Below are 17,550 nucleotides of genomic sequence, written 5' to 3' on the forward strand. Positions count from 1 at the left end.
GAATTAATTGTTCTTTAAATGTTTGGTAGAATTCACTTGTAAATCTATCTGACCCTGAAGGTTTTTTCTTAGGGAGTTCATTGATGGCTTTTTCGATTTCTTTTTCTAAAATAGGACTATTTAAATAATTTATTTTCTCTTCTGTTAATCTGGGCAGTTTATATTTTTGTAAATATTCATCCATTTTGGTTAGATTGTTAGATTTGCTGGGAAAATAGCTCTTAATTATTGTTTTAATTTCCTTTTCATTGTTGGTAATTTTAGTCTTTTCATTTTTGATACTGGTGATTTGGTTTTTTTCTTAACTTTAATTTTTTAATTAAGTAAAGATTTATCTATTTTGTTGTTTTTTCAAAAAATCAACTATTAGTTTTATTAATTAGTTCAATAGTTTTCTTAGTTTCTATTTCGAGATATAAAATTTCCCCTATATACTGCTTTGATTGCTTTCCATAGGTTTTGGTATGTTGTCTCATTGTTGTCATTCTCTTGTATGAAATTATTGATTGTTTCTGTGATTCGTTATTTTTTTTTTTAATCAAAGTTTTATTCTGACTCTTTACTGCTTTGTAGATTTTTTCCAGGATCTTCAAGGACAACATCCTTGCAATGCAAGCTAAGTTTTTTCTACAAAGTTGATGGAAAACTTTTAAATTAAAAAAAAAAAATCCTTGCAGTAGACTGTCTTTTGTCCAGTCACTTGTATAGCCAAAATCAGAAATGTTTGTTTCCAAAAGATTAGCTACTAGGGTGAGAATTTATTTTGTTCTTGGCAACATGTGGAACGTTTAAAAACAGAAACTGTTCTTTGGAGTTAGGTAAAATACTTTTTACTTAATAGTAATTTTTACTGTGGCAGAAAATCTGGTGAAGAAAGTCATTGAATTTGGGTGATCTACAAATGCTTTATTAATAGGAAAAGTTGTAAAAGGACAAGTTTCAGGGAAAGTTCATGATATGTGTGCTCACCCCCAGAATTAATTAATTAAAAAATTTTTTTTGCATTAAAAAGAAAAAGTTTGAGTTCTAAATTTTCTACCTTCCTTTAATTCCTCTCCCACTCAGGGTAGGGAAAAACTATCATTTGAATTATATCTGTGGAATGCAAAGCTGTTAGCCATGTCACAAAATAAACTAGAAAAATAAAGTGAGAAATTATACTTTAATTTTCACTCAGAGTCCATCAGTTCTCTCTGTAGAGGTAGATAGCATTTTTCATCAAGACTCCTTCAGATTTGTCTTTGATCATTGTATTGATTGGAGTAACTAAGTTTTTCATAATTGGTCAACATTAACAATATTGCCATTATTATTATATACAATGATTTCCTGGTTCTGTTCACTTCACTGTGCTTCAGAAGTTCATAAAAGTCTTTCCATGTTTTTCTGAAACCTCTTCATTTCTTATAGCACAATAATATTCCATCACAATCATGTATCATATGTGTATATATATCTCAATCCATACCTTGATCGTCCTTGTGAAGTTATGTGCTGAATGGTTTGTTATCTCCCCATTAAGTTTCATGAGTTCCTGTGGCAAGGACTGTCTTTTGACTCAATTTTTGTATCCCAATACTGGTGGAAAATATAATTCAGAATCAAGAAAGGAACAGAATTGAACATTTGTAGACTCATTAGAAGGTTTATATCTGTATCACACTTTTTTGTATGATTGTATGGTAATGGTTATGGCAAGCACATTATAAAGAAGAAAATCAGTTATATCTTAACATGTAAGAAATTAGTCACCAAGCATTCATTTATGAATTTCATATGGGAATAATTTCAAAACCTGCCATCACTGTTTTGATCAGATTGTCAGCTGACAAGAGCTGATTTGAAAAAAGGTAAAAATCAGCCAAATTTGAATAATTCTTAAAAATGAAAAAACATTTCATACAGTTATTTTGGTTTCAATATGATCTGATTAATGAAACTGTTGATAATAGAATTTGAGCAATGGACCATAACTTTGAGAACTTTAGTGCAAAACAAGGAAATCCTAATATGCCAGAAACTACTTTATGCAGTAAACATTTGATCTCCCTTTTATAGTGAATGAACATCAAGAGTAGCACTGGTTAAGAAATACATGTTCCTTTGAAAAATATTAAGAATGCTAGTTGTAGATCATGAGTAATATTGTCTCCCTCAAATGAGGGGGTAGGAGAGTATGGGGAAAAAGCAGTTGATGGGAAAGTACCTAGAAGAAACGCACATACACAAGTGGGAATTATGTGAGTATACTATAATAAGATAAATAGAATGGAATTTTATTGCATCTTATGGTGAATGAGAAAATTAGGAAGATGTATGAGCTGAGGCCAAGGAAATTAAAACAAGAGCAATTTATGTGCTGACAACATTAGTATAAAGTAAAACGTCTTAAACTGTGGGTCATAATCCCATGTGGAGTCACATAACTGAATGTGGGAGGTCAGAAAATTATGATTTATTATCAGTAAATGGTTAATTTGTGTATCTGTTTTGTATACCTATTTACCCAGGGTCGCATAAAAATTTCTCAAGCAAAAAGGGGTCGTGAATGGAAAAAGTTTAAGAAACCCTGGTATAAAGGAAACCAGCAATGAAAGACTTGAAAACTGAGATCCAACACAGTGACCAGTTGTAGATTCAGACAACTGACGATGAATCATAGTCCTCATCTTTTAGCAGAGAGGAGATAGACTTTTGATACAGGATGAAGCATACATATTCAAATCTGGACAATGTGGAGATTTGTTGTGCTGTACATACTCATTTGTTACAAGTGAGGATTCTCTTTGTAAAACTGGGTGGTTGGGAAGTAATTGTGATTCAAAAAAAGAAAAGCTGTCAATAAAACATTTAAAAAGAAAAGCCTGTAGAGAGTTTGGCACAAGATACATCTTATCCAGATCACAACAAGAACATTCTTAGATAAAATGTAATGAAGTTGATCCTTTGACATGAATCAGAAGAGATATGCCAGAATTTCTTTGAAGATCTGTTCTTCTCAGAAGCAATATTGATACGACCACATTTATACACTACCACCTTAGTTTTTGAAGTTGTGATTGCCGTACTGAACCAGATAAGATCAGGTGGCTAGAACAGAACATTTTATTGATGGAGACAGTTTTAGATGCTTTCTGTAACTAACTTTAAATTAATATTAGGATCTAAAAATATGATAAAATTATCACTATATTTCTTAATCTCTGTTGTAAATTAAAAAAGAATATGTGTATATGCATCAAGGAAAGCAAGGAGCAGAGAACAAAAGGCTTTCACAGATTCAAAATCTTGCTATTCCTGTCCTTGAATTTTGGAAAAAAGTACAACAAAAAAAAACCCTATTTCTTTAAATTTCTTTTACAAGTTTCCAATTTATATAATAAGTGAACAGACATGATTCTGGGTTAATTTTCTATTGAGAATGACCATAAAATATAAGAAGACAATTGCTCTTGGAAAAGATATTCAACAGTTGCAGAATGTTCTGAATTTTAAAAAATGTAAGAAGGGATTAGTATAGTTGTGAGGATCTCTAGATAATATAGTCTTGTCCACAGATGATGTGCTGATTTTTTAAGGCTCCAAAAGAATTAAGATTCATAGTTATTCAAACAAAAAAATTGGCCTAGATGTTTAGTGGAAAAATAAAAGTAGATTAAATTCATATCACCCCAGTTATGATATATAGTTGGATGAGTTTCTCTGTACCATTTTTGTGCTCAGTTTACCATATGAAATTATGACAGTAGCCATGAATAAGCTCAAATCTGGAAAAATGTCTGGATTAGTAGATGTTTCTTTAAACAGCTATTGCATGCATGTGGACTTTTAGCTGAGCCCATGAGCCCATGAGTAAGAGGAAGAGAATCGTCTCTGTTATTTAAGAAATTGCATAGAGCTTTTTAATAATTCCAAACTATGCACTACTATTGCCCATCTTATTACCATTAATATTATTCTGGTGATGCTATCTGGTTGTGATCTTTGGAATACATAGTATCAAAATAATTAAAATTGTAGGAGTTTCAGAAGGCAATTTTAAAAAGCCCTATTGTTGTAGTTAATTTTTCTAGGGGATATGAATTAAAGTGATGAATGCATCAAGTATATAAATGCCTGGGAACAGGAGGTGGACCAATTACATAGGGAGAATTTGGGATAGGAGATAGACTATTGTCTGTACATCATTAAGAAGATCCAAGAAAACATCTTGGATAATTTTATTATTGACATTTATAGAATATGTTGGTAAGAATTACCCAAGATGAGAAGACTTTGAGTAGACTAGAGCCTGAATTAGTGGAAAGTGTATTAATGATGAAAACAATATTTAAGTATTTGTTTTGGTTAGGGCCACTACTTTAAAAGACCACCACACCTGAATATTCCATATTGTACCCTGCTCCCAAAGAATGCTAATTTTTAAATTACATCAAAATAAAATCTTGACAAAGATCATGGGGGTATGAAAGGGAAAAAGGAAATTAGTCTATATTAATGAGAAGTTTTTGTTTTTTTTTTTTTTTTTTTTTTTTTTAGTAGAAAAGATATGGCAGGTCTTACTACTCTATTATAAAAAATCAAGTCAACAAACTTTTTTTCTAAACTGCCACCATGTGCTGAGCAGTGTGCTGAGCTATAGGAATACAAAGAAAAGGAAAAATGATTCCTACTCTCAAGAAGTTCACAGATCTAATGAGGAAGGCAACATGCAAATAACTATATATAAACAAAATAGACAGTGGAGAAATTAGAGATTATTTCAGAAGGAAAGCATTAGCATTAAGGTGGGATCAAGAAAAATTGTTGGAAAAAGTGAGATTTCAACTTAGACAATAAATGACTAAAAAGATAGGACTCAATCAGTTTATGAAGGACTTTAAATGAAAAACAGAAGATTTTACATTTGATCCTGAAAGTAATAGGAAGCTACTAGAATTTATTGAATAAGGGAATGATCTGGTCAGACCTGAGCTTTAGGAAGATCACTTTAGTAGCTGAGAAATGATAGATTGGAAATGGGAGAGCCTTGAAGCAGAGTAATTATTCAGCAGATTATTGCAATAGTTTCAGTTGTGAGATGATCATTGCCAGGGTGTGGCAGTGTACCAGTGAGTGTATACGAGAGATCTTCTGAAGGTAGATTCAACAGGACTTGGCAGGTTAGATATAGTGGAAGAGACTAAGTTTTCTAAGGTAATTCTGGTGACTGGGAGGATGGCTGTATGCTTGACAGTCATAGGAAAGTGAGGAAGAAGGGAAAGTTCTAAGGAACAGATAATGACTATAATGTTTACAGAATGTCCAGTTAAGATGCTAAGTAGACAAACTCATTTTAGGGCTGGAAAAAGAAATCAGGAATAAGTTATTATAATTCTAATTTCATTCTAATGAAAATAGGGAAATATTAAGAAATAAGTTTGGAAAGTTAAACTGTGAACTCATTATGAAGCATATTCACTAATCAACACAATTTTGAGGGAGCTTGAAATATTAACCAGTACAAGATTTTTTGATCACTGGATTTTTCCAGTGATTCCATTGATTGCTCTAAGTTATAAATATTTATTAAGTTCCTGGTATGTGCTGGCTTGGTGCTAAGGATACAAAAAAGAAGCAAAAGATAGCCCCTGCACTCAAGGGGCTCACAAGCCAATGGGGAGACAATAAGCAAGCAAATATGTAATAACAAACTATACAAAGAAATAATGGAAATACTTTAAAGAGAAAAAGCACTGGAATTAAGAAGAGTTGAAGAAGGCATCTTGGAGAAGGTAGTATTTAGTTGAGAATTGAAAGAAGCCAAATTCATTTAATGCCTAAAGCTGCTGGGACTGTTTTGAAAGCATTTTTTTTTCAGATTTAATTTGTAATGAAATCTTAATTTAATCTCTATTTTTAATCTTCTTTTTACTTGTTCTTCTAAATGCCCTTCTACCCCATCCTCTTCCTTTTTCAGTACATCTTCCTTCTCTGTCATGTCTCTTCTCTACCAACTGTTGTTCCTTTGCCCTTGCTTCTACATTTCTCTCATTCAGCCCTTTCATTTACTGTTTTTCTCTTGACGTCTTTTCTGTTCCTGATGCTCCTTTTCCTCTTATTTCCCCCTCCCTCCAAGTAAGTATCATCCTACTTTTAACTCTCTCCCAAATAAAGACTAGAATAAAGTTGACTCTTTGATAAGATCATGCTGTGCTGTTAAATGCTCTTTTCAGTCTCTTAATTCCATTTGTTCTATGCACTGTTGACTGTTGATTGTTAACAGGTTCTGAAATAATCAGATTATGTGAGCTGAGAAATACATATCAAGCATTAGTGGGCTGCATGTTACTGAATCAAAAATCTTCCTGGTAAGCTATGAATCATTAGCAGGGGAGCTAATATAATTCTTGCTTTTAAATCAAGTTGATGATCTGACTTTCTGTTTTTCTGGTTGTTACTTAATCTGCTCAAGAATAAGTACCTCCATAAAATTCTTGATATCAGACTAGTCCATAGTATTATTGATACTGCTGAAGCATGAAATGATTTTAAATATCTCAGCATATAATATACTGACATAATTTAGAAAGCTTTATCTAAAATGGGATCTTAGAAGAAAATCCCTACACACACACACACACACACAAAATTGCATATGTTTGTTGTTGTTTTAATTTACCTGAAAATTAGCTTCTTTAGTATTTGAGTGAGTAGATTTGTGATCTTAACTATATTGGTGTTCTCTTCATAAATGAAGTTCATAAACCACCCATAATTTCTCTCTTGGGCAATTGTTGCCCACATTCCATTGTAGTACTTGCAGAGTATCTACCCAATGTTAAAATGCATTCATATTCTTCTAGGACTTTTTACATTACATTACATTTCTCTAGATATTTTTACATTCTTTGCATAGCAGTTTGATAGTGTTTGCTGCCCTTGCTATATGATCAGTCTCTCTCATTTTTAAATTCTACATTTCCTTGATGATTCCCTTTACTTATGTAATACATGATGATTGTCCTTTGGGCACATCTCTCCATTGTCCTTTGAGTCAACCACAGATCTAATTCTTCAGAGATTATTACAGTATTTCAAAATTTGCTCCTTTAATCAGAAGAACATTTGTATTTAAAAAAAGAAGAGTGAGTTTGCTCAGAGGAGAGGCTTTGGATTGTTGAAAGAACTGTACAGTTTCCCCAAAGCAATCCAAACCTGAATATTCCTTCTATTCACTTCTACTAACTGGTCATGCAACTTGAGGTAAATTATTTGATTTCTCTTTTTCCAATTGTATAATGAGGGAATTGGCTTAGATAACCCCTAAGGATCTCTTTAGCTCAGTTATTCATTTATATTACAGATTTTAAAAACACTTTTGACAATTTTTAGAATGATGTGCTGATTGGCTTTTGAAGGAAAATTCTAGTCCTAAAATATATTCCCTGGTGAATTATTTTCTTTTAAAACTATTTACAAAAATATTTCTAGTCAAAGAGAATGACGTGCTGGAGAGACTCAGCAACTTATGCCATTTTTTTTTTTTTTAAGTGTTGATGCTTAAAGGTTGGGAAGGGATAGATTTGGATTAAGACCTGTGATTTTTATTGGTATTGGGAATTCCTAGTGAAGAAACTCCTCTCCTGAATGCTGAACTGCCACTCTACATTTTATAGTACTAGAGAATTGTCTGAGACAGTAAGAGCTTTAGTTATTTTCCCTAGTTCATGCTTCCAGTATATGTGAAAACCTAGACATGGACCCAGATCTTCTTGACCCCAATGGTCATTCTTTTTCTACATAATATACAGATTTTCTTAGATCTCAGCTCAAAAACCATCTTCTTCTATGTGTAAGACTCTTTTTGGTCTTTCTAGCTGTTGATACTTCCTTCTTTTGCCCATTTAAAAGAAATACATTGTGTTTGTTTTGTGTTAATAGCCATGCATGCTATTTCATCAAATGAAATATAAGCATTTTGAGAGTAGTGATTGTTTCTTTTTTTGTATTTGTATTCCTAGCACCTAGTACAACATCTGGCTTAATAAATGATTGGTGATTGATCAATAGTGTCAAATCAGATCAGTTCTCATAATTTTGAAGTAGAAAAATTCATCTTTATAGTCTTCTCTATTACCATTTCCTTTTTATTTTTAACACAAAATTTTTTTTTAATTCCAGGAGAATTAATAGTATGTTTACTTATTTTAAATACTATTTTGGTTGTTTTGATACATAAGGGAGTTTAATTTATACTGAATTTCACTACTTTAATCTTTTATGTATATTTATATCATTTTATATTTTGTTTCCATGAAACTTTTTTCTCTGTCCCTAAACTGGATTAAATAAACCTCATAAAAGTCTCTTCCATAGTTTTGATATAAAGCTATCTTTATGACTCTAAAAGTGAATTTATTTTTTAATGGTTATCACATGGTAGCCTTAAGCTTGGTAAGCTCCAGAATATTGTTTGATAGTCTCATAATGTTCTTTCTCACAAATAGAGATATATCTCTTTTCCATTAACTCTCTACCATCTGTTGCTTTGCTGACATTGTTAGTGGAGGTTTTGACATACATTTTGGAGCTCTTAGGAACCTCTGCTTCTTTACTTTCCATCATTGGCTATACTCTTGTGACTTTTTTTTCTCTAAAGCATTACTTTATAGAGACAGAGAAAGGGAGATAAGGATTGGGGAAAGACAAATGGGTACCATAGATATTCATTTTAGCTTTATAATCTAATATTTTTAGAGCCAAAAATATAACTAATAAAATATGTTGAAATGATAACATACCCAGATTTCTTCAGTGCATTACATTTTGCCCCATTTCACATTAATACTAAATTGAATTGAAATATGTAGAAAAATTAGAATAAGAATTACTTATTTTAAAATATTATTTGTAATCACATCTTTTGTCTTTGTATCACAATCATTTCTGAATATATCTTTTTCCCTTCTGTTAAAAAAAATCCATCTGGCAAAATCAGTTAACACACTAATCATCTATTACAGTTTCTTTTCCTCTTTCTTCCTTAGAATCCTTAGCATAAGCACCACCTTCAGGAAACAGATAGGTTTAAAGTCAGGGAGACTTGATTTCAAATTTAACTTCAGATATTTACTAGCTGTGTGGCCCTTTATAAGTCACTTAACCTCTGTCCCAATTTCCTCATCTGTAGAATGGCTATGTTGTTTTGAGGTTTAAAAAGGGTTATTTTAAGGATCAAATCGTGTGTATGTGTGTATGGCACTTTGCAAACCTTAAAATGATATATAAATATTAGTTATCAACATTATTATCAATGTCTTCTTTTTAAAGCCTTTCCTAATTCTCCTATTTACTATTGCAGTCCTTTCCCAAACTATATAATATTCATTTTATATGTATTTAATTTGTTTCTCTTATGAGAAAGGACCATTTTTTCTTTTGACTATAATTTCAGTGCTTAGCATGATGTTTGGCACAGTGCTTCAAACATGTTGTTGATTAATTCATTGGTTGATTAAACATTGAATTGAATCAGTTCATTGAATAAGTCCAGCTCATTGAATTAATATTTTCGCCTAATCATTGCTGTGAACAGATTGTTTTCTTCTAAATTTTTATGGGCATGACCTTTATATTGAGGTCATTTATGTGTTTTGAGCAGAAGTACTAACACAGATGTTTTGTGTCACATTAAAAAGTATTTTTGATACATTCATTCAAGCATCTCTTTCAAACATTGTAGTTTAGCCCAAAGTTTATATTTTTCAGATCTTTTTTCTTTTACCAGAAAAACTCTGTTTAAAATAATCCTCTTGAAGTTAAGTAGTAACATTATAATTCAATGAACGAACAGCCAGAAATCAAGAGACCTGGAATTTCATTCTAGCTCAGCTTCTAATCACCTTCTCCATGTTCCATTTTAGTCAGATATAGATGATACTTATCTTTCCTACTAAGCAAATTAATTGCCATGAAAAAAAAATAAGATAATATATCTAAACTCATGTCTTAAAAGATCTCAGTGAAGATATATGTCACTGAAAAGGGACATGTGATAGTCACATAATAATAATGAGAGAACACAAGCTAGCTTCCTGGAGGTCCGCCAGATGGGCATTGATCTCAAGAGGCTAGTCACCATGAGGATGGTCAGGAATAGAGTCTAAAGTTGTTATTGCCTCCTTCATAGTCTATTTCCTTCAGAGTCTGTTCACTCTGACTTACTGAGTCTGTTCCCCTTTCTCTCAGCCCTTAAATACCCTATTACAATTACATTATTACAGCACATAAGTATGTGTGAACTAAAGAACCATCATCTCATCAATCACATTGAGTTAACACCTTGTCATAAGTATCCTTGTTTCAAGTATACTTCTTCAGAGTTCCAGTCCTCTACAGATATTCTCCTTATTACAATATTGTGAATCTGAAGGTTTCTATCAGATCACATGACTCCTCTTTGGAAGGTTTGTGGGGACACATGGATGAGTTTTAATCAGGATGAGGAACCAAGGACAAGTTGTGATTTGCATTGATGAAAAGAAAGAGTACTGATATTGATATGTAATTATGGATTCATTAAACGTACAAATTCAAGTTATTACTGGGAGAAAAAAGCATGTCTAAGATATAGAGTGGTGGCTTGGGGAAGAATATTGTGGTGGATACTGAACTATTAGAGAGTAGTGTGAGTATGCCCTAGATTCTTGGAAGGAAGGAAGATGAAATAAAAATATTGAAGGTCTAGTAAGCTTTGACTTTGGATGGGTAAATCAGTGAATTGGCTTTCTGCAAAGTGAAAAGGGTTTTGGCTAAGAGTTATGTCTTCTAAAACTGATTTTAAACTCTGCTGAAATATAAGTTCTGAGAGGGAATACAGAATTAAAAAGGTGAGGAAAGCAAAGAACCAATTGCAGGTTTTCATCAAATGTTTTCAGAAGAGGCAAAGATGGAGCAGATATTAGCAAACTTAGCTTTTTCAAAGACTTTACCTATCCAGAGAACTAAGAAATATGCAATTATCCAAAATATAGGTAGTAAGGACCAAAATCAAGATTTGAACCCAGGACCTCTAACTTTAAATCCATTACTTTTTTTTAACTTGACTCTGGTTAAGTAGCTCTTGGCCTTTAGAGAACAAATTCATCTGAGAAATGAAGTTTACAAAGACAGACACAACCTTGGTAGTAGTGGTAAATTTAGTTGCTAGATTCATGGATTTGAACCATATATAAACAGAAGACTTTCAGAAACATAAACAAAGCTCATAATTTCTTGCAATTGATCATATAAACATAGAACATCAGTGTTGGAAAGTATACTAGATGTATTTTAATTCAATGCCCTCATATTTACAGATAAAAGAATTTGAGACCCATGAATAAGTTGTTAGTAAAGGCCAAGCTTCACCCAGCAATTATAGGGTCTTAGAATTCAAAATTGGAAAGGATGTCAGAGGTTTTCTAGTCTAACATGCTATCTGACCAGTAAATCTCATTCACAAGTGATTACCTGGTCTTCATTTTAAGATCTGAATTGATGGAAAACCCAGTATCTTCTCAGATATTATGTCCTACTTTGGAAGAGTCTTAATTAAGAATTTTTTTCCTTATTTTTCAAGAATGTCATATGGATGTGAATAGATGAATTTTGATGTCTTTCTTAGAGGGAAAATATCCAAGTGACTTAATCCACTGTACCTAAGAACTCCCAAGTCCAAGCTTTAGATTTTCCACAATGATAGATCATCTTCTGAAAATTAATATAGCCCTCAAAATTAATGTCTTTTAGTAATGATTCTTAACCATGAATCCATGAACTTAAATTTTTTTCGATAACTATATTTCAATGTTATTGGGTTCTTTTGCAATCATATATATTTTATTTATGCATTTAAAAATATTCTGAGAAGGAGATGATGGGCCAGACTGTCAGAGGGGTCCTTGACACAGAAAAAATTAAGAACTCTTGCCCTGTAGCCTCTCTGAAGTTAGCAATATTTGTCCTTGGGTAACCCCATGTTAGATAAGTTTCCATTCCTTTGAATGTTTAAAGACAACTAGTATGTGCTCTCTAATCCTTTTCTTTTCAAAATTAAACATCTCCAGTTCCTTCAAACACTTCTCATGATATAGTGGTTTGTGGAAAGGGTGCTCAATTTAGAATCAAGTATACTAAGTTTAAATCACATCTTAAATGCTTCATGCGACTCTGAGCCTTAAGTTTCCAGAGAGAGAGAGAGAGAGAGAGAGAGAGAGAGAGAGAGAGAAAGAGAGAGAGAAAGAGAGAGAGAGAGAGAGGCATTGTGTTCTGTTCAAAGAGTGCTGAATTTGGTCTTCAGAAGATTTGGATTCCAATCCTACCTCCTGGCATTTAGAACACTTTAAAACCTTGCCCTAAATTGACTTCCTAGTCTTTTTACACATTACTCCTGTCCACTCTAAATTTCAGTTGTATCTTCCTTCTTGCTGTTCGTCAGAGAACACCTAGAATGCAGAAAAACTTCATGTGAAAGATGGGGCTTAAATTGCATCTTAAAGGATATGTGAGACTCATATATGATATATGATATATGATAAGAAGGAGTTAAATTCCAGGCATGAGGAAAAGCTGAGGCAAAGGTAAGGAGAGAGGAAATAAGAGGATTATGTATAAATAATTGGGAGAAAAATCAGTTTTGTTTGCTTGCGGAGAGCAAAAAGAAAAATATTGAGGCTGAAAAGATAGATAGGAACTGGGTGCTGTGTGGCTCTGTGTGTTTGTGTGTAGCAGAACCAAGGAAGCACTTGGAGTATTGAGTATGAGATTGTATAAAATAACAACGTACTTAATGAAAATTACTTTGATAGCTTTGTGTAGAAATGGGAAAGGGAGAACCTTGAGACATTAGAAAATAACTGGGAGGGTTGTTACATTAATCCAAAAAAGAAGTTAAGCCGTCTTGAAACAAATGGTGGTCATTTTTATTATATGGAAGAGATTAGATGTAAAAGATGTTTTAAAAGTGCTAATGGAAAGATTTAACAACTGATTGGTTTTTTTCATAAAGATGATAGTTAAGTCCATAGGATCTCTAACTTTTGGGACATTTTTTTATTATCAGCCACATATTTAACATGTATATTACTCATTCCTTAATCTAACAATTGATAAAAAACAGCAAAGCAAAATAGGACCAAGAATACCATTTAGTATTTTACTTGAGATCTTTCATTAAGTTAATGTCAACATTAAAGTAATTCATTATCTGTAATAATATGTCTAATAATTTGTAATTGGACAGTGATCTCATAATTAGAGTTCCAATAACCAAATTAATGTTTATTGGTAAATCTATAATTTAAATGATTCTAATACTTACAGGCACATTTTCTGCAAAGATTACCACAATCAAAATATTCACTGTTTATTGTCCATTCTTCTGGCAAGTGAGTCTTTCTGTATTCAGTATGTAGATTATTGCATAGCATAATCTTTTGCTAAGAATACCTCACAGCCTTTGTGGTTTGGTAGAACTTAGAACGTTCAAGAATCCAGCACGCTTCTTCACAACAGTAAAATTTCTGAGTGGAATTTGTGGGGTCTATTGCAAACAGATGCCATCAAATGAAATGATGTTATATTGTTAATATTGATTAAATGAAATCTTTGCCAATGAAAAGAAGAAAAACATCATTTGACTAATATTACAGGACACATTTATCATCAATAGAAATTATATTGGACAGTTTTTAATTAATTTTAAGAAACAAGAATTTAATAACTATACATTTAGTTTTTGTGAGATAAAAGTGTTCTCTGAAATTACTCAAGTAAAGCATGAGCTTTCAAAGAAATTTGATCATTGTTTGGTTTGTTTCCAGCTATAACATTTTACCTATAATGTACTATAAGTTAAAGTTGTAACTCAAAAGAGTGTGAGTTTATTTTCCTGTTATTTTTGTTGGGTAGTTGTGTGTTGCCAGTATGCACTAGACTTAAATTCTTTTATAACCAGGTCAAGATAGTTGGCATCTCCAAGAATAATTTATAAATTTGAAATAATATCCATATGGTTTGAGTTCGACATTTTAAAAAATCAGTCACAGTCAGATTTATTTATTTATTTATCTTTTTAACATGTTTTCTGCTATTTAATTTAACTTTAGTGTGCACGTGCTACAAATTTTTTCTTTCTTTTTAAATAGCAAAAATGATTTAGATATAATATTCATCATATTTTTAAACATTAGAATCTTACTTTAAAATAAATGTGTTGTCAATTTATTAACTATGTTTCTAACAATAGGTCATTACAAATGAAAGACAAAGTTTAAAGATATTGAGTTGAGCAGTATGTATTCATATTAGACTGTAGTTGGTTATATACTTTGCTATACATTTACCTCCTTAAAGCACTTTGTTTTTTGGGGATTCTTAATGTTTTAGAAATTTAAGAAAAGTGATACTACCCTTTACAAAAGAAAGGTGTTTTTTTTTGCATTCTTAAAATCTAAAGGAAAAGAGCAAAAGATATATATATATATATATATGTATATGTATACACATATATGTATATTTACAAAAATATTTCTAACAGTCCTTGAAAATTAAGGAAATTTCCTCTTGTTATGGAATGGCTAAACATATTGTATTGTTTAAATATAATCCAATTTTCTTCGACAAAGAGATCTAACTCAGTTTCAATTGATCAAGGATGGACAGAAGCAGCTACACCCAAAGAAAGAACACTGGGAAATGAATGTAAACTGCTTGCATTTTTGTTTTTCTTCCCAGGCTATTTATACCTTCTGAATCCAATTCTCCCTGTGCAATAAGAGAACTGTTCGGTTCTGCACACATATATTGTATCTAGGATATATTGTAACCTATTTAACATGTATAGGACTGCTTGCCCTCTGCGGGAGGGGGTGGAGGGAGGGAGGGGAAAAATCGGAACAGAAGTGAGTGCAAGGGATAATGTTGTAAAAAATTACGCTGGCATGGGTTCTGTCAATAAAAAGTTATTAAAAATAAATAGATAAATAAATAGAAGGCACTGAAAGAAAAAAATAAATATCCAATTATAATATATTATTATTTAAACTATAAAATAGGCAGCTTGGAAGGAAACAGGAAAAAACTGATGTAGAAGGAAATGAGCAGAACTAAAGAGGATAACGTGTGTGTGTGTGTGTGTGTGTGTGTGTGTGTGTGTGTGTGTATAATTATAACATTTTAGAGAAAAATAATTTTGAAAGATTTTAGAATTGGGATCAATGTAAAGATAAACAATGGATATAAAACATTGAAAATAAAATATCATTCACTTCCAGATAGAACAGGGATGAATTTACAAGGCAGAAAAAGACACATTTTCATACCTAAAAAATATGGAAATTTATTTTCCTGAACTATGCAACTATGTATTGTGAACTTCACTATTTGGAAGTAGGAATAGAAATGGATTTTGATTATTTGTTCAAATGGTTAGTGTAGGAAAGATTAATTTAAAAAATAAAAAGGAATAATTATATAAAAAGACACAAAAAAGTTTTAAAACACAATTTAAAAAGAAAGAAAGAATAGAAGCAATATTGTAGGTGGCAGCAGACATGTCAGAGAACTGTCTACTCATCTCCATATTCCCACCATATCTAACAGGTGTTTGATAAATATTTATTGAATGACAGTGAATAAATGTAGCCACAGTTACTTCATCCATGCATAAGCAACTGTGACAGCTATGAGAAGATCCACACTGCATTGAAGATAGCTACAATCATAATAATTTCCATGTAAAAACCTACATGTAAAAAAATTTTCATTTAAAAAAAATCCATGTAATTTTAAAGAGATCAATTTTCAAAAATAGATGCTAAGTGTAAAGTTTCATTAATATGTTTTTATTTGGCAAAGTTTACCCAAAGAGCTTCCTTTCTTTTAAACCAATGAGACACAGGACTCACAAAGATAGATAAGTAACCTAAGACTCAGAAAAATAATCAAGTACTAAGTGATCTAGGAAGTTTATGTCTTCTGTTTACCGTGTAGCTTGGCATGATTTATGGGCAAAGTAATAGAATAAGAACCTAAAACCCTTTAAAGGAGAAAAATTAGGAAGAATGGTTATCCACAACATATTTTAATGATTTCATAACAAGTGTACAGGTACTCGTTTCCATTCTAGAAAGTAGATAAGAAATTCATTTTTATAGGATTTATGCTTCATTATATATTTAATTTTAAAAACTCATTTTAGCATTTAAAAAATTCATTGCTTAACAAGTTCAAATATATAAACAAGGAATACAAAAATAAGAGTTTTATCTCAAGGGAGGATTCCTCTTTGGATTGGAATAATCCTAAAACACTTTTTAACTCTGAAATTCTGTGAGGCTATACATTTTTTATTTACCAAATAGATTATTATTAACTTTTTAATGTATACGTATGTGTATATATATATACACATACGTATACATTAATTTGAACATATTGATTGCTTTTCTCTTTCATTTTCTTAATACTTTACTTTTTTGTTTAGGATAAATTTGTTGCTTTTATATTTTTTATAATGACAATTTTATTTTTAAAAATCACTTAAGCATGTATATATTTTTTTCTTTATTTAGAACCTGTGATTTCATCCCTATTGTGACCTCTTAAGTGTAGAAATTTTCACTCCCAGGGCAGATTAGTGACTCTCCTATAATTTATATTCTTAGAAAGTTACCTAGGGGTGCTCTGTGATCCAGAAAGTATTAAGTCAGAGTCTGGACTTGATCCCAGGTCTTTCAGACCCCAGGACTAAACCCCCAACAATTCAAATTGTAATTGATACCTTCACAACATATCTCCTATGTGTTCCATTCTCTTTGCTCATACAATGACCACCTTAATTCAGATCTTTGTTGCTTGTTTGGACTATTGTGGTATCTTCTAATTGTTCTAATTGCCTTGACCTTCTCCACTTCAGAGCCTCCTCTTCTTAGATGCCAAGATTATTTTTCTAAAATATAGGTCTGACAATTTCAACCCTTTCCTGCTTGGTCATTAAGTTCTAGTGGCTCTCTATTACCTCCTGGATAAAATGTAAATATGTCTGTTTGGCATTTAAATCTTTTTATAAATCAGTCTCTTCTAGCCTTTCTAGTCTCATACTATATTTTCTTTTACAACCTAACTACACTGGCATATTTGCATTTCCTCAAACACAGCCTTCCATCTCCTCTTTTGATTCCTTTGCACTGACTGTCCATTTGTCTAGAATGTTTTATCCCCTCACTTTTGAACCATGGTTTCCCTAATTTCAAGATTCAGCTCAAATCTTACTTTTTGCAGATGGCCTTTCCATAATCTATACCACTTTCCCAGTGACTAGTACCATTTCTTCTAATATTAATTTTGATCTAGTGACTGACTCATTATAACCTCTCTTCCATGCATCAGGTTTAACCTGTATTAATGGGGGAGGAAGAGTGGGGAGAAGATAGAACATTTCTTCTGGATACATTGAGTTATTTAATTTTTAATAATTTAACATGTGAAAATTGTTACTCATGAAGATAGCATTAAATACTTCTCAAA

At 31.7% G+C, this 17,550-nt stretch overlaps 1 protein-coding gene across 1 annotated transcript in view; it reads left to right on the forward strand.

Moving 5' to 3' along the window:
• COG5 (component of oligomeric golgi complex 5) overlaps positions 1–17,550 on the forward strand; it is a 354,058-nt gene that overhangs the window by 189,203 nt on the left and 147,305 nt on the right. The window lies entirely within an intron of this gene.

Source organism: Antechinus flavipes, chromosome 5 (genome assembly GCF_016432865.1).
Source record: "Antechinus flavipes isolate AdamAnt ecotype Samford, QLD, Australia chromosome 5, AdamAnt_v2, whole genome shotgun sequence".
Taxonomy (NCBI): Eukaryota; Metazoa; Chordata; class Mammalia; order Dasyuromorphia; family Dasyuridae; genus Antechinus; species Antechinus flavipes.